General features: G+C 40.7%; 1 protein-coding gene across 2 annotated transcripts in view; it reads right to left on the reverse strand.

The window, feature by feature from the left end:
- LOC122802461 (E3 ubiquitin ligase TRAF3IP2-like) overlaps window positions 1–21,253 on the reverse strand; it is a 1,503,042-nt gene extending 1,481,789 nt beyond the window's left edge. The window contains exon 1 of one of the 2 annotated variants that reach the window (XM_044072084.1): window positions 21,124–21,253. The gene's annotated coding sequence lies outside the window, so the exon portion shown is untranslated. Of the gene's footprint in view, window positions 1–21,039 lie in introns of both variants that reach the window. The other variant, XM_044072083.1, reaches the window with a different exon arrangement.
- Window positions 21,254–22,175: the final 922 nt, after the last annotated feature.

Raw genomic sequence — 22,175 nt, forward strand, 5'->3', positions numbered from 1 at the left:
ACAGTTTGAAGTACTGCACATGGAATGCTAATAAAAGCCAGAGCAAACATAGGCAATTTCCCCTAAGTTTTTCCGCACTGCAATACCAGAACACTGTGTCACGGCTCCTGTTAACCATCAACAAGAACTGCAGAGGCACAAGACATTCTTCCAATTTCTCATCATGAATCTGCTGCATGTACATAAAAAGCAATGTACTAACATGTCAGTATTTTGCAAGGAGAGCAATATATGTCAATTTAGAAGAATCAGAAAAAACATGCCATTAAAATCCTCATACTACTTTGCATATTATGTATCTAAAAAGGAGAATGGGTACACTAGATGCCTAAACATTTTCATCCTGAAACCAAAATGGTGCCCTAGAGCAGTATTCTTTAACGCACTACTTTGAAACTTTTCAAGTTACTTGTGAACTTCTTCCATAACAGCTCATAAAAACAGGAATATGTGAAAGTAAAAAAAAAAAAAAATGCAACTATACTTTATCCTATTGAAGGTCACACGGTTGGGTGTTGGCAAAGTCGATCCCAGCAATCAACAAGTGTAAGGTGGAAAACTACTACTGGAAAGGCTGACTAGCCCGTATGTGTGTGCACAGCAAGTAATGCCCAACTGGGAGTGTGTTATTGTGGAAATAACACCACCCAGAGGTGCTCTGTGGCCCTCTGCTATCAGGCCTCAGAACGCCCCTGGGCTGGTGATATTTCCACAATAGCACATACCCTATTGCGCATTACTGCACTTAGAGAATGGGCTAGCTAATAAATTGTTTTGTAATTATTATTATATAGTTTTGACTTAAAACAGTTCATAGGATGATACTAGATTATTGGCCTGGAAGCTCTTATAAGCATAGCCAAATATTTTACCCATGTTCCCTCAAAGTCAGCACCTGTTTCCACTGTTCCTCCACCTGTTTCCCCCAGTTCCTCCTCCCAAAGTTTCAGACTTGATGCAACATATGTAATTGTTGTTGGCGAGAGTATTTTACATCCAAAATACAAGTTATGTACATGTTTAATGTCTAAATACACATGCACATACAAGCATACACACATTCAAGCATACACAGACATACTCACACAAAGAAACACAAACACATCCAGAAATACAGACATAAACGACTCTCGCATATGTAGAACAAGTAAACACACAGACTTTCAGAGATGTATCCATCCAGGTCTCATATAAACAAAATTATAAAACAAAAAATACAAACACAGCAAAGCACTGCAGCTCTCTATCTATCCTCCCATTCCCGTTACCTTCTGTGATTTAGAAAATATTGCCCCCATGTACAATTATTTCATAGATAAAATAAGCTGGGGATCAAATTCAGTCAATAATGCCTTGCATTAGGAGTTGCACATCCTCTAAGGACTGCCTGTTGCAGTCAGCACTCTCTCTAGCTTACGTTTTCATACACACCACACACAGCCAGAAACACATACAATCACACACACTTTAAATATTTACTTTTTGTTACTGACTATATAGCAAAGCATTACTACAGAGTGTAAAATAATGGTGGCCTTTTAACTTTTTTTTTTAAACAATCTGAGCTTCATGGCAGCTTAATATGCTGCCATGAAGCAGCAGACTTGTTTTTCATTGGGCATTACCTGTACATGAACACACTGCTGGAGAATATTTGTTCTCCAATCAGGATACTGAAGTACAGGTTGCCACTCCCTAATCCCCTTTAGCTCACACTCACAGTTCCACCACTGACATTTGAGACATGGGAAAAATAGGTCCAATTCCTCTACACCCGTTCTCCAACAAGCTTACCAGTATTTGTACGTCAGCCCCATACATTTACGCTGTATGTTCCTCTCACCTTAGATCCAGGTGGAGGTAAACATTCGGTGGCTCTGTGAGATAAAACACACACCCAGATAGTCTATATAACTAAATGGAAGAAAGAAGGTAGTCCTGGTTTAATTCATCAGAAACTGAATGATCAATTGGTAACAAGCCAGGCATTGTTTCTGACTTAAAAGACATCATGAAGACTACAATGGATGCAATGGGGGATACCCAGACAGTTCCGAAAAAATGTAAACTGCAAGTTGTCAAAACTTTTTTCAGATGATATAAGAATGTCATTTAATCTCGATAGATGTGCAAAAGCAACTTTTAAAGCATGAAGGCTGCAGCACCAGAAAAGCCTCAGTTTGGGGCAGGAATGAGTGTATAAATATTTGGGAAATGATGAAGGAACAACAATAAAACATGAACAAATGCTAATAAAACTTAGTAAGGAATATTTTAGAAAACTGAAATTAATCCAGAAAACAAAAAGTTGACATCTAGGAACAAAATTCAAGCTATAAATCAATCAATTTGCTCTTCCTGTCCTAACTTACAGTTTTGGAGTGACTGACTGACTGGTTCCAAAAGGTGTTAGACAGATTAGATAGGAAAACAAGAAGGATGCTTCATGCTCATCAAATGATTTATAAAAATCAATGCATACCAAGATTATATATTCCTCATACCGAAGGAGATATGGGCCTCCTTGAAATTGATTACATGTATAGATCTGCAATCATGGGACTGCACACATCTGCTGACCTCACATGACCCACAGTGAAAGTTTTGAAATATGAGGAGAATAAGCAAGGAGGTCATCTTAGATTTAATCTAGCAAAAGCACATTGGCGTCAAGCAGGAATGGAAATCAAACAAGAGGTAGACAAAACTCAGGCAGCAACTGAATGCGACATAAAACAAAAGAAAGAATAGTAGGTGAAGGATCAGATGAGAACGCAAGAAATGTGGAAAATGCATAAATATAGTTGCAAATATAGAAAATTCATGTTGATCAGGATCGAACGCAGGAATGGTTAAGGAGAGGTGAATTCAAACCAAAAGATGAAAGGTTAATATTGGTAGCCCAAGACAGTGGGCTATGTACAAATTGGTTTACAAAGTCCATTGAACATGTGGGACAGACAGAAAAATATAGGTTTTGTAAAACAGAACTGGAAACAGTCACACACCTAGTAGCTGGTTGTGATATACTAATGGCAGAAGAACTGTACACTATAAGGCATAATATGGCAAGATTGTTGCACTGGGAATTGTGCAAACATTATAACATCGAAGTAGCTGAAAAACAATGGAAACATGAGCCACAAAACATCATAGAAAATGAAGTGTACTACTAACAGTTCAAATGACAGATGCGAGAAAAAAAACAGATACAGTGGTCCATGAAAAGACAAAAGTAGCACTGATCACTGAAATTGCTACACCCAGTGACTACAGTGTCTTGCGTAGACAGAGAGACACAAAGTCATCAGGATTTACGGACAGAAATGACAACAATGTGGAAGAAAGATACCCAGATAGTCCCAGCAGCAGCAGGAGCTATGTGTCTTACAAAAAAGAATCTACAATTATATTTAGATACATTACCAATACATGTATTACTGTGCACATTGCGGGTGCTGCGAAAAGCAGTTCTGGCTAACAACAAAGACTGAAACGATAGCAATTTCATGAACTTTAATCATACTTTGACTTAGGAATGGGGTCCATTCCTGTCATGGTACTAGAAATCCAAGATGCTTGGAGAAATTAGAAAAGATGGTAACTGTGGATGTAATGTGACAAGTGCCTTTTCCATCACATCTACATACTACTCACAGCTTTAGACAAGGCAGTATTAGCTGTGGTGTAACCATCATTTTGTCTACCCAGCTTAATGGTTTCCCAGTTAAATTCTGGAAGTTCCACCCCCTTTCAATATGTTGCAGAAGCAGAAGTGAATTACACATTTACTCATGTACTGTCCATCTTGACATTTACAGGTATTTCTGCAACAACTTTCAGGATTATGAGGCTGTTAAACCTGGGCAACTGTAAATGCCCGAGTCATTAATAAAGCTAATTAATTCACCACAGAACTTGCCTTTCGACTGTTTCTGTTTCACTCAAGTAGGTCATCACTGATATTCAAAAATACTGATAATCTTTGAAATTAAATCTTTTTACTAGGTTTACAGACCAGTCACTTGGCTGGTCAGTGAAACTGGTTCTAACACCATCAGTTGGTCCATTGCATGCTTGGGATCTCACAAATACAGCCACCTGATACACAGCTGATTCACTGGAGAGATTTAGAACACTCATAATAGCATTTTATATAAGTAATAGGCAGAAAAAGTCAGTATGGACAACTGTATAAACGCATGCTGCCTTGCATCATTTCACCGGAACCTTAAAATTTTCTGCAACTTTAAGATAAAGGCTGGTGAAGAACCAGAGGCTCTTGGGGCATGGAATATCACCTCCCTGTTGGAGGAAGAAGTACATACAGCTTGGGTTGGAGGTTATCCAATTAAAGCATTGGTTCTGGAACCAGCACAAGCTTCAAGTAGTTGTGGAGATACTAGAGCTCTTGGCTGGGTGTCATGCTGTTGGAATTTGTGCCCATGTGAGACGGTTACATTAATGGGACTGCAACAGCCAGAAAAATCACTGTGTTGCATTCTAATATGCACCCCACAGCTACACAGCCGAAACTGAGCCTTTTAAGAGACTGAAATAATCCTGTGTGTTCTGCAGTCCTACTGGACAAATGTGGGAAATAATGGAGATGCAACAATTGAGTAGAATAACTTGCCTTATCCAAACCCAAGTGATGAATTGTTTTTTTGACTTCTGCGTTAGTTACAGGATTATCCATAAACTCCATGTATAAATGCAAGGATGCTTGTTACCATACTTGATACCCAAAGTACCCTCGGCCAAAAGGTCAATGACTGACTCTGTAGCCGTGCCAGTAGACCCACTAACCCTTTTTGTGACAAAGTTGAGGCACTTGACAATATGACTAGATCTTGAAATACAGCCACTGCTATTGTTGGACAGGGATTAGTGGAGATGGCATGGCAGTCACTGGACTTGTACCACTGGAGGTGTACTAAGCCTGGTCCACTAGGCAGAGGCCCTGGGGAACACTGAGGACATACTGGAGGACTGTACTTCTCAGGTTATCCAGACATCCTTAGGAGATTCCACAAGAAGAACTGGGGACCGCTGCTGGAGAGAAGGAAATCAAATCTAGCTGTTCAGCTCGCTACCATACAACCCTCACTAGGACAAAAGGTTTAGAAAATTGAAAATGTTATGTCCATTATGGGTTTCAGAAGACAGCATTCCTGTCAAAGGAGATCTTGGTAGCAGAAACTGACTAACCATGGCCTTTTAGTTATCAACAGGGTGTACAGCCCATTGCTTCCACCTATAGAAACTTTTACCTCTCATAGTGTAAGGTAGGAGCTTTTTCTCCCAGAAAAAAAATTAGGTCAGCACATTATTCTAGTGTTACCATGGGTTCTACAATAAGATCGGTTTGTCTAGGACTTGGTACAGTGATCTCAAAATACATGTCTAAAATGTTGAGAGTTGGTCCCACGTTTTGCCAGGTTTGGGACAGCCTGCTGCAAATGCGCTGAGCCCAGTTAGAGTGCCTTCTAAGGTCTGATATTTTCTATCTATTTTTAAATGAGGCTTATAATTATTTCCACCTTCAAGAAACCTTCTTTGGACTCTAGGGATAGGCTGGCAATTATCAGGACAGCTAACGTTACTGAGAAGTTTGTTTATTCACAACTTAAGAATCAGACCAATCTTCAGAAACACCTTTGACAGTCACTCTAGCACTGAGGTTTTGTCTTATTTGAGTGGTTAGCAATCTACTCAAGTCAGCACATCCACATCAACTACCGATAATACATGATCTCTTGCAGCATCTAAACACTTTCCTGAGTGAGCATTTTCAATGATACAGTAGTTCTTTTCCATTAATGTCCTAGACTTGTTTAGCCACTACATATTCAGAGCACTTTAAGTATAAAAATCAGCATTCAGGAATTTCACATCTGCCTCACAGAAACTTTTTTTTCACAGCCTTTCCAAGAATGGAAACAAGTTTATCAATTATCTGCCCCTTCCCTCGATCTACCTTTATGCAAGGTAACCGACATCCCCATTTTCAGTCTTATGTCACCACACCAGTTACTAACCAGCGATTCCTATATTTTGACAGTTGATTAAGCACCATTACCCCCTTCTAACATCTTGCATAACATTCATCTGTTACTGTACCATTTCTCTTCTCTCAGTCACTTTTTTCCTAGCATGATGCAAAATACCTCGCTTGCTGCTGTATACAAACAACCGGATCTTCAAGGAGAAGCACATCTCTCTAGAGCACTTTACCATATTTCAGTTTGTCTTTATCCACATTTGTCCCTATCTTCTTGGATGGTCATCTGTCTTTTCCTTCCTACTCACAGACCGATGTATAGACTCAGCTACTGATTCTGCCTAATATGCAGCAAATTCAACCCCCTCCCTAAAAAGTAGATAGTCCGTTATCCAAACGGATTTTGACCTAGGGTATTTCAGATAATCACCTGTTCGGATAATCAAACATACATTGAACCAGACAAAAAAAAAGTTCTAAAATCTTTTTTTTTTCTGCACGCATGCAATATACTTTTCACCCATTCAACGATTCTTGTGGACAAAAAATATTTTTCATAGATGAGCAAGCTGCAAGGTCAAAAATCACGCACAACTGAATACGTATAACATTTACATATTCAGACTTGGATTTTTCCTACCCAAAAACTATGGAAGGCTGCATTCGGATAATTGACATTTCGATGTTCAGATAAATCGATTCTCTACTCTACCAGTAAACCAATCTCTGTCACCTTATGCTCGCCACCATACCCTGAATATTTTTGTCCATCCCCCATTCCCATTCTCGTAACCATTATCCTGACAAGCCAGTTCAGTTTTGCTGTCGTCATTTTGTGGTGTTTCCATAAGTGTTGTTTCTCATTCTTGCCATCACTTCTCATTCACAGGACAGTCAGCTTCAGATGAATTAGCACCAGAAAATTAGACTTCTAGCGTTTCATCTGCATCCCCTCCAAGTGTCTGTACTAGAATGTGAATCGAACCCTGATGTTGTGAAAGAAACCACAAACCTTTGGTTATCTAGCTAAAAATGAGAATATACAACACCCTAAGCTACTATGACCTTATTTCCATGAAAAGGGCTGATTACCAAGTGGAAGCAAACTGGGACTTGTGCGTTATTGTATTCGGCCTCCTACAAACTTACATGGCTGCTGCTAGTTGGCGTATACTACAAAGGATCCAATCCTGTTAGACCTGTTACATAATAAAAATACAGCAATACACGTGATCAAAATACAAATCTACAATAGGATATTAAAAGAACCTGTTGAAGACATACAGCTCTCTCCTAAAAGATCTCATATCTATGGAACAAGATCCCACTCCATGTCAACCAAGTTTTTTTTTTTTTTTTATAGCTACATTTAATTGAGAATCAACAATATTACAAATAAAAAAATACTTTTTTTTGCATATTTAGGGTTACCACCTGTCCCACTTTGCAAGGGACAGTCCTTCTTTGGGCAGTTGTGTCCTGCAAAAAAATGGCAAATGTCCTGAGATTTTAGGACAAAAATATTTCCTATATTTTCTTTACTAGTTGCATAAAACAAGTTATTTTGTATCTGAAACACCTAAATGTTATAAGAAACAATAAGCAACTAAAATGCTACAAGAATAAGCTTTTATTTAGGCAAAAAAGTGAAGTTCTGCCCTTTGTGCTGGCCGTGGGCATGTTTTGCCCTGCAAAATCTGATGTTTCTACAAAAGATGTCCCACTTTGGGCATTTGAAAATGTGGCAACCCTATCCCTATGTATTTTTTTTTGTCAAACCTATCAAACTAATATAAAAGGATTTTAAGAAATTTTATTTCTACAACCAAGTATTCATAAATACTTACTGCATGTGACACAGCCACCCATTGTTTGCTAAGGAATCACCTTACACTCAAGCACAATGCTTTCATACAACATGCCAAGCACAATGTCAAAAAGCACAAATGTGCTCGCCTTTGTCAATGAACTACATGGAAAGCTATAATTAAGAAAGCTTTATTTTTGTTTCTTCAGATGATTATAAGCAAAACAGTATGAACTAGCAAAAACACAATGGCAAAACTTAAAGACTTAAACCATAGATTCATCACCCAAAGACTTATGCTGTGGAACAAAACATGTGAGGCAGAGCACCTCGCTGGCCTTGTTCAAGAGAAATCTTGACCAATGGATGGGAGATCGCAGATATACCCCAGGAATTACCTCAGTGTCACTGCTCGACAGAGGCACAGCAAAATAATGGGTATAGTTCCCATACTACTAAAGGTGGTAAGCCACAAAACAATGGGCTAGGCTTATAAATGCCCTCGGGCAGATAGCCTAGTATGAACCTATGAACCTATAAAACATGTTGTTTTTCCTTAAAAATAAATATATACTCTTTAGCCTTTCAAAATGCAGTTGCTTCATGTGACAATACTTTGCCAGACTTAATTCATGTACTTCTTAAGCAAACAGGTTATTAAGTTCCATGCGTTTCAGCTTAAAATCTCAAATACTATTCCACCTTTCTAATAATCCAATTTTAGTATCCCTACCTCAATGAGAATTTCACATACCTGTCTTACTACTTAAGCTACATTAGTGAAGTTCCAGAAACTGGCAAGCACCATGAACATTGGACTTAAAAATCCTATTTCTGAAATGAAGAGCTGAGTGATTCAACCTAAGCAGTGTAAACCATCCAATTATTTTCACTTTAAGCAAACCACACCACACAGGACTATTTCAATGAGCCAACAGTAGCATCATCAGGAGACATGATACTTATTTAGTTTTATAGTTTCATAGTTTAGTACTAGGCTATCTGCCCTGGGGCATTTATAAGCCTAGCCATAGTGATGTGGCTTTTGCCACCCCATGTAATGGTACAAAAGTGTACAGAATAGATTTAGAATACTGTGCCTCTGTCTAGTAGTGACACAGTGAAGACCCCCTTACATAATAGAATTAGTTTACTGTGCCTCTGTCTAGTAGTGACACAGAGATGACCCCTGGGGTAAACCTACGATCTCCCATCCACTCGTCAAGATTTCTCTTGAAGAGAGAGTTAGTGAGGGGCTCTGCCTAACATGAACTGGGACTCTGTTCCAGAGTATGGGAAGCCTCGGAGTTATGAATCTGTCCCTCCAGCATGTCCTATTCATATTTGTGCTGAGGTTTAAATCTTTAGCTCTCGTGGTTCTGATGGATTTGGATTTTTTGAGGTGGAGCATGTCCATCAATTCCTGATTGGACATGGCCTTGTACGTTAGGCACAGATCACCTCTGAGTAGGCGGTATGCTACTGAACAGAGCTAGAGATTCTTTAGTCTGGCAGCATATGACATATGTTGGAGACCCTTGATCCTCTTTGTGAGGTACTTCTGGGGTCTCTCCAGCTGTTGCAAGTACCGGGTGAGGTACATACCAAATGGGGCATTGTACTCAATCATGGGCCTGATAAGGGAGGAGTATAGGGGTACAATGACCTCCTTTGATCTGGATGCGAATCCCTTCATGATAAGGTGGGCAAGGTAGAAAGTCTTTCTAACCACTTTGGCAACGTGGGTGTCAAATGAGAGGTCACTATCGACTTGGGTCCCCAGGTCTCCGATTACTTTTTCCGTACTCAGTGGGTTACTGTCTATGTGATAATTTGTGGGTATTTTGTTTTTCCCAAAGGGAATGACTATACATTTTTTGGCATTTAGTTTAAGGCCATGACTCCGGCACCAGTTGTCCGTTTCAGTGAGGCCTTTCTGTAGGATGTATGTGTCAGCTGGTGTATCGACTATGGCGCCTAGTTTGCAGTCATCTGCGAACTTTGTCAGCCACAACCCTCCCATGTTTGCTTTCATATCTGAGAAATAAATGCCGAACAAGAGGGGTCCCAGGACAGAGCCCTGTGGGACACCACTTGTGACTGGCTTTGAGTCTGACATGGCTCCAACGATTTTGACTTTATGGGTTCTATCCTTTAGCCAGTTTGCAACCCATCTTGTGACATATGGATTTACATTTAAGCTGTTGAGCTTGTCTATGATGCTGGAGTGGGGTATTGTGTCGAAAGCTTTAACCAAGTCCAGGTAGGCTGTATGGACTGCTTTGCCCTAGTCAATTGGCTCTAGTGACTGTTTCGAAAAAGTCAACCAGGTTCAAAAGGCAGGATCTGCCCTTTACAAAGCCGAACTGGGTGGGATCAAGTGTCTGTAAGTCCCCAATGTCTCTGTTTACGAGTTCCATAATGATTCTTTCCATAGCTTTGCAGACCAGGCTGGTTAAGCTTATGGGGCGGTAGTTACCAGGGTCTGTAGAGGTGCCTCCTTTGTGGAGTGGGACTACTGTTGCTGTATGCTAGTGTTCAGGTACATATCCTGTAGTAAGGCTAAGGTTAAATAGCATTTTTATGTGTGGGTTTAGCTCCTCTTGGAGTTCACGTAGCACGCAACCCGGGATACCGTCAGGTCCCATTGATGCTGTGTTTTTAGCTTTGCTGAGGGCGGTTCTCACCTGGACATCTAAGATGACAGGGAGGTTACATTCAGCTGGGATAAGTATTTCTTCTTTTGGGGGTGAGGGAGGGGAGAAATTTGCACTGAACCTGTCTGCCAGAATGTTGGCAATATCTGTGGGTTCAGTGTATTTTTTGTCATTGTGAACTAACTCTGAACATATCTGAGGGTTTCCGCCCAGGTTTCTAACATAGCAGAAGAAGGCCTTGTGGTTATCTTTAGTGTCCATAGCGATTTTTCTCTCAAAGTTGGCCTTGGATGTTTTTATGAGAGAACATAGCTTTCTACTAGTGCTGATCAGAGATGCCTTCTCTTTATGGGATTTTGCTCCGTCATGCAGTAGCTTCCTTCTTTTGTTGTACAATTTGTTTATGGCTGGGGTCCACCAGACAGGACGTCTGCCCTTGGTGGAGAGGGTCTTGGTTTTATTTGGGATTGCATGATCCATGCATTCTTGGAGATGTCCATAGAAAGCATTTGTGAAGGATTCTGCATTGTGGGATGCAGTTTCTACTGGCCCAGTGGGCTTAAAGGATACCATCTCAGTTCTGAGACGTGTAAAGTCGGCTTTTGAGAAGTTTTTCACTGTAGTCTTTTGTGTTGGGGGTGGAGGTGGGATATGTATATCTAGGGTGATTAGTTTGTGGTCAGATCTCACTAGTGAGGGGTATACTTCCGGTGTGGAGCACTTTTTCCCCATATTTGTGATGATCAGGTCTAGTATATTATCTCCCCTTGTGGGAGAGGTGACTAGCTGTTCCAATACATTTGAATTTATGAATTCTAGGAACCTTTGGGCTAGGGTGTTTGGGCTAGAATAATGCACCCAGTCTATGTTAGGGTAGTTGAAGTCTCCCAATATGATGGTGTTTGGTGAGACATTCATATCTTCCAATGTCTTCAGGAAGGCTGAATGGGGTTCCTGAGATTGGGAGGGTGGTCTGTAACATGCTACCAGTTGTATAGCAGTTTTGCCTACGGTTAGTTGCACCTGGATGGTCTCTGATGCTTCATGTGTTGCCACTAGCTTGGAGGTGTGGGTGACCTTGATGAATATGGACACTTCCCCTCCCTTTTTGGTTTGGCCCGAGTTTTGGGGCCGAAAAGTATGATACAAGGTACAGCCTGGTAGCGTTGGGGTGCTCTCAGGAGCCTTGAACCAGGTTTCAATTACTGCACAGACATCGATGTTCTCCATACTGAGGAGTGCTTCAAGAGCCTGCATCTTGAGACTTAGACTTCTGGCGTTGAGCAGCATTACCCTTAATTTTTTTTCCATTTTTGTTTTCTAAGGAGGTGGGTTTGTCTTTTGAGCCTTGCCTAAAAAAGGCACTATGGGGGTGGCAAGAGCCTTAGCCAATATCCGGAAGCCCAGTGGTGACAGATGCAAGCCGTCCCTTGCGAAGCTGCGTGGCTTGTCCAGCATGTCATCCCAAGCAGACAGGCATTGGATCCCCCTAGAATGACACCAGTATTTGAGCCAATTATTAAAGATGATCATCTTGTCTTTCCATTGTGGCATCATTCTTGGTGAGGGCAAGATGCTGCTCAGGGTCAGGGTCATACCAGCCTGGGCTACATAATCGGAGAGCTCCTCTATGTCTCTTTTCATGTAGTCCAGGGAGGTACGTCTCAGGTCATTCACGCCGGCATGGACAATGACGGAGTCATATCTATACTTGCTCTGGAGTGACCTGAGTGCGTGTGTTATGTGGCGGATCCTAGCTCCCGATAGGCAGCTCACCATTACCCTCTCCTTGTTCAGCCTGGTAAGCGGAACGTCAGTGTGTTTGACTATAGAGTCACCTATTACTAGTGTATCAGGCATGGTGTTTGGCCTTAAGGGCTGTGATTGTTTGACACACTGATTCATTTAAGTATGTGTTGCATGTGTTGTGTTTTGAGGTGGTGGATTTTTGGGTGTCTGCTTTGGAAGCCTCTGTTGTTTTGGTAAGTTTTTTATTAGAGCCTCCGAGTATGTCTTTGTGTTATTATGTGTTTGGTTTGCAGTTGTGGTAGGTCTATGTGGGACTGGGTTTGCTGTGTGTTTGGTTACCTTCGCCTCCTGTCTGGTCTTGCCAATCCTGAGTTGAGAGAGTTCAGCCTCCAGTTTGGCTATATAGTTGCATCTCTCACATGTATTTGTGTTTGTTGGGAGGAGGAGAGGGTTGTCTGTGTGCATGAGACAATTGTAGCATTGTCTCAAGATTCCCAGATTAAACAGCTGAACCGGAGAGGATGCTAGTAATCTACCACTCGACATGCTAGAATATTATAAGGGAGTGCTGTGCCTTTAAGGGAAGTGGGTACTTGCAGGGGTGGTAGGTGGATGTAGTGCTTACTTTAGTTAGAGAGTGCTTACTTAGAAGAGAGGTTTTGAGAACAAGTGCTAGGCTTATAATAAAGCGAGTAGACTGATTATTATAAGAGTAGAGCTTTCTTAAGGGAAAATTTGAAAAGCAGACTTGGTGGAGCCAGAAAAAGTTTAACCGACGCTGCGCTATGCGCACAATCGCGCATATTTATTTCCAGTTTGATAACCGGGGAGGTCCACTGGGCCCAAGGGGCCCGTTTTTAGTGGAGGCCCGGGGAGAAAAGCTCTGTGTTACATACCATTAAGACTAGCATAGAATTTTACACTCTACAATTATGCATGGAGTTATACATTTTGGAAAACAAATGTAAAATTATACATTGAGATCCAACAATTGAAAAGAACCAAAGGAGAGGATTAACAAGAATAACCTGAGCACGGTTCAAAACATATGTACAAGGTTAGACGACTAGAGCACAGTTCATAACATACATACATAGATGGAGAGCGATTTGCTTGTAGTTCATAGCATGCATACATTGTAGATTTAGAAAGGTAATTACAGTGCAGGGATGAGACAAAAGTGGCAGGATAATCAGGAAAAAGTATTTTAGTATGAAGAGCTTGAGCACCGTTCATTAACATATGTACATGGTTAGACAACCTGAGCACTGTTCACATTTATATACATAGAGAGCCATTTGCATGTAGTTCATAGCAATTGTACATTATTGATTAGAAAGCTATTTACAGTGTTAGCATGTGAGCATATAAGATTTAGGTGAGAGCAGAGAGGGGAAGTTCATAGGTTCATACTAGGCTATCTGCCCAAGGGCATTTATAAGCCTAGCCCATAGTTATGTGGCTTTCGCCACCCCTTTAGTTTGAATAAAAACTATGCCTATCATTTTTCTTTGCCTCTGTCAAGCAGTGACACTGAAGTAATCCCTGGGGTATATCTGCGATCTCCCATCCATTGGTCAAGATTCCTCTTGAACAAGGCCAGCGAGGTGCTCTGCCTCCTGTTGGGTGATGGAGAAAGAGGGGAAGGTTGTTTGGAGAAAGATTCTAGAGAAATCAAAGAGAATTGGCTGGGCAGTGGAGAAGGAGGCTGCTGTTTAGTGGTACAGAGGTGGGAACACGTTTAGGCTAGTTAGTATAATCCTTAGTACTGGGCTTATATGTAGGTAAAAGAGAGAAGGATAGGGAGACAGAGTGGGGATAGAAAGCTGTGTACAATATTTACATAATAAGCAATCAGGGCTTAGGACTTATTTTACGTTAGATTCAAGTGATGAAGATGTAGAAGGAGCAGCAGGTTGTAGGGGAAAGAGGAAAGTACATGTATAAGAGACATTGGGAGGACTTAGGTAGGAAGAATGCAATTACAGTTCCAATTTTGGGAGAGGTAGGAATGGAGCTGGGATTTGAAGTGTTCAGAGTTTGTAGTACTTCTTAGCCGGGGTGGAAGAGAGTTCTATTTTTTTGGCTAGTGAGAGGGACAGGTGAAACTGGCCGGGGGGGGGGGGGGGCGTTTTGGTTTATATACCGAAAGTAGATTTTGTTGGGCCGATCTTATGAGTGTATAATGGTAAGATATTAGTTAGAGCAGGGCATGCACTAGGTTTAAAGATTAGTTTGTGGGCTGTAGTAAGCTGGAGGTAGTCTAAGTGGTTAGGAAGTTCTATCCACTTTAGCATGCGGAGAGAGGTGCAATGGTGGGAGGAGTGTTTCGATTTAGTAGCGAATTTAGCAATTTTGTTATAACAGATTTCTAGTTTTGAGGTGATGGTAGTAGAAAGGTTGGTTAGAAGAGAGCACCGTAAAGTAGAGATGGTAGTAAGTAGGTGGAGGCGAGAGTTTGCCTTGTAGACAGAGAGAGAAAGTGAACGTTTCTGTATAGCATACCAAGCTTCTGATGTTTTTTTTTTTTAATATTTAGTTGGACATGTATCAAATTTCAAATTTCAGGTGTTCATCAATAGTAACCCTAAGAAGTTTAGCAAAAGGGACTACTTCTATGGTGGAGTTTGTAAGGGTAATGATACTGAAGGACTGCTTGTCAAATGGGAGGATTTTGGGTTTACTGGCATTAAGGGAGAGATGGTTTTGAAGCATCCAGTTCTCAGTAGTTGTAAAGGCCAGTTATGTTTTTGCCTGGAGCTCTGGAAGACTAAGAGCATAGCAGACTAAAGTGGAATTGTCTGCGTATTGCACTATTTTGGTGTTAGGAATGGCAGCATGAAAGTCATTGATGAATACATTAAAGAGCATTGGTCTAAGTATGGACCCCTGGGGTACTCCGGTTGGGGTAGGAAGGAAGGTTGAGGTACCAGCTTGCCATTTCACTGCCTGGGATCGGTCAATGAGATAACTACTGAACCAGGTAAGGGAGTTCTGAGAGAGATTAAGGTTAGAAAGGTGGTTCAGAAGGTGGGTATGCAATACAGTGTCGAATGCCTTAGATAGATCTAGAAGGACAGTGGAGATAATTTCTCCAGAGTCACGAGCATGGTTTCCTGTATCTAAAAAAAGAGAGGAGAGCAGTTATTGTACTATGGCCAGGGCGGAAGACGTGTTGGATAGGGTGAGTAGATGATTACTGATGAGGAAGGGCATGAGTTGATGATGGATATATTTTTCAAGGATTTTTGAGATTGGTGAAAGAATGGCTATTGGGCGGAAGTTAGAGATGCTATTATTTTTGCCTCCTTTATGGAGGGGCAGGATAAAGGCAGCACACCTCGGTTTGGGGACATAAGATTCCCAGATAGACCTGTTGATAAGAATGATGATGGGGATGGCTATACCATCTGCGGCAATCTTTAGAAAGAGAGAGAGAATATTGTCAGGGGCGTTGGAGCATGGCTTAAATTTGGAAAGAAGCTTTTTGATGTAGGAGGTTGAGATGGGTTATAAGTCAAAAGTGGGGGTAGGATTGGGGTGGTGGGTTGAGGACAGGAAGGGGAATTGGGGTTAAGTGGGGGGAGGTGTGTTTGGGAAAGGTCTTAGTAAGTGCAGCTATAGCATTGTTAAAGAATGAGAAAAGAGTGGCAATTTCAGTTTCAAGTTTTATTGTTGTCAGGACAGCGATTGACTTTGGTACCACGGTGTAAAAGAGAGTTGATGGAGTTCCAGAATTGTCTAGGATTTTTGGAGTGAGTAGACTGAAGTTTAGTGTAATAAGATATTTTTTATCTTTTATAACATGCTTTTTGGTTAGGTTGCGTAGTTGCTTGTATTTAAGAAGGGTAACAGGGTGTTTATTTTTGTTGTAAAGTTTCCAGGTCTCATCTCTTTGTAGCATAAGTGATTTGGTGTCTTTTGTTAGCCATGGGGTAGAGTTGGGTTTTATTTGTTCTGTTCTTGGTGGGGCTTGTGTGTTTAGGATGTCTAGGAAGGTTGTATTGAAGAAGTCTATGGCTTTATCTAGTGGAAGAGTTTTTAGGTTGTCCCAATTTGTAAGTTTAAGGGTTTTGGAGAATATGGAAGGGCTAAAGTTTGTAAGATTACAAGTGTGGGTATATTGGTGTTGGTGAGGGGAGGAATGGGTAGCTCAGTGAATGAAGGCTGGGAGATGGTCGCTCAAGGAGTCTGGTAATATACCAGAGTGTGAGATACTGTTAGGGCGGGAGACTAAGTTCCAGTCCAGAGTGGACCCTGGAGGGTTGTTTCTATTAGGTCTGGTAATTTGTTAGTTGAGTGAAATTACATGAGATTGATAGATAGGGAGGGATTGTTGTTATGGATTCTGTTCCAATCAATGTTCACATCCTCTAATATACAAGTCTCAAACTTGATGTTAGTTGAGGCCCATAAAAGAATGTTTTCTAGAGTGGTAGTATTATTTCCGGGGGGGAATATAGATGGCCATAACACAAATGCTTTTGTAGTTATTTATTTTGAGAATTCCTATAACTGGTTCTGCGTTGTTGAACTGGGGTTCTGGTAAGGATAGAGGTTCAGAAGGCTAGTATAAAATAAGGCTACTCCCCCTCCTTTTTTGTTTTGGCAGTCACATCTGAGTGCTTGAAAGCCAAGGGGTAGAATCTCAGTGTCAGTAATGTGGGGTTGTAGCCATGTCTCTGAGATTGCTACTATATCTGGTAGGGTATGATTTAGCCAAGCGTGGAAGAGAGCTATCTTGTTTCTCACACTATGGGTATAGATGGTAATTAGTTTGAGATATTTATGGTTGGTACTATTTGGAGAGATAGAGGGAGAGTGATTGTTAATAGTCTTACGTCCAGCGTCAGGGTGAATATCTCCTACTAGGACAAGCCAATTAGAAGAAGGGAGCAGGACCTTTGGTTTGCAACTTGTAGTTTGTAGGAAGAACAGTTTCACTTTGATTGTGTAATGCTTTATTGAGCGGGTTAGAAGTTTTAGTTTAAAGTAGTGAAGTGGGTTAGGTTGAACTAGAGAGGGGGATATGTTGTGAAAGTGTGAAGGAATGAGGTGGGGATGGGGGAGAGTAGAAGAGGTAGGGGGCGAAAAGGAGGGTGGTAGTTTGTAGGAGGAATAGGAGGTGCCATTGAAGACAGTTGGGAGAAGCATGCTTAAAGAGGACCTTTTACAATGGACTTTGTGTTTGTTCCATCACTTGGCAAACAGGGCTTTTCCTTTTTCATTAATGCTTATAGAGGAGATGAGCAAAGTCTGTGGAAGTGCAGGAGTCATTTTGCTAGTAATAGGTTAGGTTTGGAGGAAGTAGCTGGATGAATAATAGAGTGTGTGTGAGAGAGAGAGAGAGAGAGAGAGAGAGAGAGAGAGGAGTGTAGCTGAGAGTACAGGAAAGGTAGAGGATACAGATGAGGGAGGGATTAGTTAATTAATGGATGCAGGATGGGGGAGGTGTAGAGATAGGATTGGCTTAAGGGAAGGGAAGGAGATACAGGGTTAGAATAAGTGTAAGTGTACTGGGGGTGGGTGGAAATTGGGGGTAGGGTAGGGGAGCGGAGTGAGCCCGCAGGGCAAACAGAGCGGGGCAGACATGAAGGACAGACACAGCAGGATGGTGAGAAAAACAATCAGTATAGTTGAAAGTAAGTATAGATGAAGATAAGCATGATGGTGGAGGAAGGGTTTTGTAGAAGTTTGTAAAGCAAGTCGAGAGGCTTTAGGAAGAATGCAGACCAGGATATGAGAGAAGAAGAAGAAAGTGAAAAACTAAGGGTTTTAATGCTATAAGTAAAGAAATAGTGAGAGAAGGCATTAGAGGCAGGTAAAGACTGCCATCTAGTGGTTAAACCTGAAAATGCACAGAGTGGAGACTACCAGAGTAGGCTGGAAGTACTAAGGAAAATCAGAAGAGAAATCTAGAAGGAAGTATAGCTACAAAAAGGCTGGGATAACGTGGTTAAGGGGGGGGGGATTTCAGAGTACAAGAAAGCAAAGCAGAGGGGGCATGGCTGCTGGCTAATCTGGCGGGTTTACACTAGAGACGTAGCAATTTAGTCAACAATATCACATACATGTGGAGGGAGATTGAACCACATTTGACATACTTTCTTTGGTTTTCTTGGAGTTCAATTCAGGTAGTACTTTGGTTTCCCAGGAGGGTGTACGACCAACAGGGTATGGTAGGTGAATATTTGTTGGTCTGGATGTCCAGCAGGACACGACCAATAGTAGAAAATAAAAGTAGGAAAAGTAGTTTGTACAGCTGGAGAAAAACAAAAATAAAGGGAAAGCTTGTTAAAAAGAATCCAAGGTGAATATTAATCAACAAATTAGGACCCATGCACTGTAGCTGGTTCAAAACAATGTTAACAGGTGGAATTTCTTCTAAAACTAGGCACAACTACATGAACAATTTACCTTACCATTTAAGCAAGCCAGCTAATATGAGACTTTGCAGGCCCAGAAACATGCTTCTTCTTTAGTTAACAATGCAGCTTAATTTAGACAAAGTATTTTACAGTTGGAGAGTAGTCATTTATAAAATAACAATACAGCATTTACAGTTAAAGTTTAGTAGCTAGTTCAGCTTCAGGTAGAATGCCTTTAGGAGACTAGGCACAAAAGCGTGAGCGCATTTCCCTTTCCATTGTGGACGACTGCATTTCAACTAGAACTGACCAATAATCTAATTTTGCTATTGCAGCTAGAGAGACACATATGGAAACATAGCACAGTATTTCACAGCCTGAGAGATGGTGTCAGGCTAAATACAATAAAATGAGTAACCTTTGCAGGTGGATCAAAACTGTTTCAATTAGAAAGCAGAATAGGATAGCGGGTAACCGCTTATTTGGCAAAGGTATACTGTTCTCGGGAGCTAGGAAGGACTATGACTAGACGCTGAGAAAGTACATAGGCACTTTGACAAGTGCACACAGCCATTAGTATTAGGGAGGCACCAAAGAATGTGACCATTAACATGGAAGAACCCATGGTCAGGTCTAACACATAAGCATTATTAACAGGCAAACACAGCAATAAGTGTATAGCTTTGCTTATTCACAGCGTTTTGGCTTAGAAAAACAGTTTGTTCAGTCACACCTGGGATAGGAGAGACACAAGGTCGAAGGTGGGTAGGCCGTACACTTGTGCTATGCCGAGGGGTCCAAAGGATACAAGCACGTTAAATTTAGTGTTTAGTTCCCATGTATTTGAGTTAGGCGGTAAAACTGTGTCTTAGTACAGATATAAGCTGCACAAATGTTCAAAAACACACTACTGCGGACTGAAAGTGCAAGAGTGCAATTAAATCACAATAGGCTATGTGCACAACAGATTAGCTTCCTGATGTGTCACAAAACATTATCTTGGCTTTGTTAAAATAAACACCAGCAAACTATTTATTTTTATGAATTTTTGTGGTAAAACATATATTTACGAGGCCCAACCCTTCAGTTCTAAATTACATTTGCATTTATTTGCTTAAAATAATAGCCCATGCATTAGCAATGACCCAGCTGATTAAAGTAACCACCATCAAAACAAACCAGACCTCTATCTATTTTTTGGAATGATCTATCCCTTCACACAATGTATCTATTTTTGGTGGTGTGTTCCTGTTTTAAGAGGTGATTTACAACTCCACGTGATTTTCTGAATCCTTGAAGTTATTTAGCATACAGGAAACCAGACTATTTGTCCAGAATGGCATCAAAAATTTACAGAAAGAGGACTGCGTTATAGCTCCTTTTTTAGAAAGAAAAATAAATCAGTGATGCATACTTTTGCATTATTATTATAGCATGCTAATTTTGTACTGTGTTTGACAATATGCTTCACACATCTCAACTTCCTAACACAAAAAATCTGTACAAAGCCTTAAATAATGTGGTGACAAAGACCCAATAGGGACAGATTTTAAATAAGAATGTTGTTAGAATTATAGGTTTTGTGCTAGCTTGCATTTTTTGAAAAATATGAAGTCTGAAACTCAAATCCATATAATTCAGGGACTTCAATACTATATAGTTGGCCAGAAAAACAGAGATTTTAAGAGGAGCAGACCAAAAATATGAGGCAAAAATCAGGACATTCTTCAGAAATCTGGACAGTTGAAAGGCAATAAAATTTACTCTCAGTTTTTAAACTTATGTTTAGGAGTAGTATTCCACAATCCTATGAGAAGTGGAAGGATCTATGTGTTCTTAAGAGATTTGACTTATCCTAATTAGGTGTCCAGTTTTTTTTTTCTTTTCTTGGTTGTACTTACTTTTCAAGAGCCACTGCATCTATTGTCAAATTTTGCAAACTGAGAGGTAGGAGATCAACTGCACTAGCATCACCAGACAGGTTCAGGCAAACTGACACTTATCTATTGGCTTCAGCAGCAGAAAAGTTTTGCTTATGCTGAAAAAGCTCTTAAAAAGTGCAGCGTCCCATTATCTTAATAATTGAAAGCCAAGGTTAAAACACACACACAAAGAGTCTAACACGTTGTTATTAAACGAAGGCCTACAGTTCGTGTTACTAGAAGTCGTAAGAAGTCCACTAGTGGCAGTCAGAAACGCTCTGTTGATATACAAAAGTCTGAAGTTCATATCCTACACCACAAGACTGACAGCTGCTGTCACTTCATCTCCACAAAGCTCGCTGACCTGACCTGACCTGCCCCCCCCCCCCCCCGATTATAGTTCTTTAAAATAACAAACTAACGTCATCTGCGACTTCGCTAAAACGTTTTGCGATGGTTCTTAGATCAATACTTAGGAAAAAGAAACAGCCTCTTTCAAGTAGTCGTAATACAATATTAGCCATATACTCACTTATGGGACTGAAATGTCATTAAATGCCGCTCCATCAACTGAAGGAACAACTGAAACCAAGCGGAGACACATTCACAAGTTTACCTGGGCATAGCAGTTCACGCCTACAAACGGAACGTTGGTTGGATAGCCAACGGGAATAGGTATGTATCCGTCAATAACTCTACTTCCAGGGCAGGTGACAACAAAACACACCGTCGTGCACACGCGCCTTATGTTACCTACCGCCAAAACAGCAACTCGTAAATTCCCCACAACGACAAACATCAGATAAACTGTCGGTAATCCAGTTACATAGTGGATGGGCGGAGCAAAACCACTGTGGGTGGAGATTACCACAACGGAGTGATTTACATCTAACCAACTTCCTGACAAAAAAGGTGAATATAGAACAGATGATGATGTTTTACGGATGGTGTGTCTACCTGATTTTTAGGTAGTGCTCTTAATTGTACATCTCAACCGCTTAGTTCAAAGGCTTGGGGACAAAGCCACGAAATTAGGGGCATTTTTTAAAAACTGCCAGAATAATATGTTTTGAATTAGAACGCATTTTCTGAAGGATGTAAAGTCTGTGTTTATTTCGTGACAACAATCTGCAGATACTTGTTACAAAACAAAATATTGAGGAGTAGTCCAAGTTACATACCTCTAGTGCAAGAAATCTGACAAAAGCCTAAAATAATGGGTGACGAAGACAAAAATATGGACAAATTTTTAAAATTGCTGTTATTAAAAGGAAATGTTGTTATAAAGTTGCTACAATAACGGGATTTGTGTTGACATGTGTTTACTGAAGGATATGAATACTGAAAACTCAAATGTATATATATTTAGGAGTTTCGACCCTCCGAGATTTGCCAGAAAACCACAAATTTTAAGAGGGACACACCAACATATGAGGAGCACAAATCTGGACACTCTGCGAATAGGGTTGCCACCTTTTCAAATACCCAAAGTGGGACACTTTTTGTAGAAACGTCAGAGTTTACAGGGCAAAACATACGACTGCATAGATCTGGGCAGTTGTGAGGTATGCAGTAATATAAGGCAAAAATCGGGAAATGCATGAGAATTCAGGGACAGCCGAGAGATGTCTGATATATTCCAGAAACAGTTGACGTTTTAGGATTATT

Source organism: Protopterus annectens, chromosome 5.part0, assembly GCF_019279795.1.
Source record: "Protopterus annectens isolate FY-2018-M chromosome 5.part0, PAN1.0, whole genome shotgun sequence".
In the NCBI taxonomy this organism is placed as follows: domain Eukaryota; kingdom Metazoa; phylum Chordata; order Ceratodontiformes; family Protopteridae; genus Protopterus; species Protopterus annectens.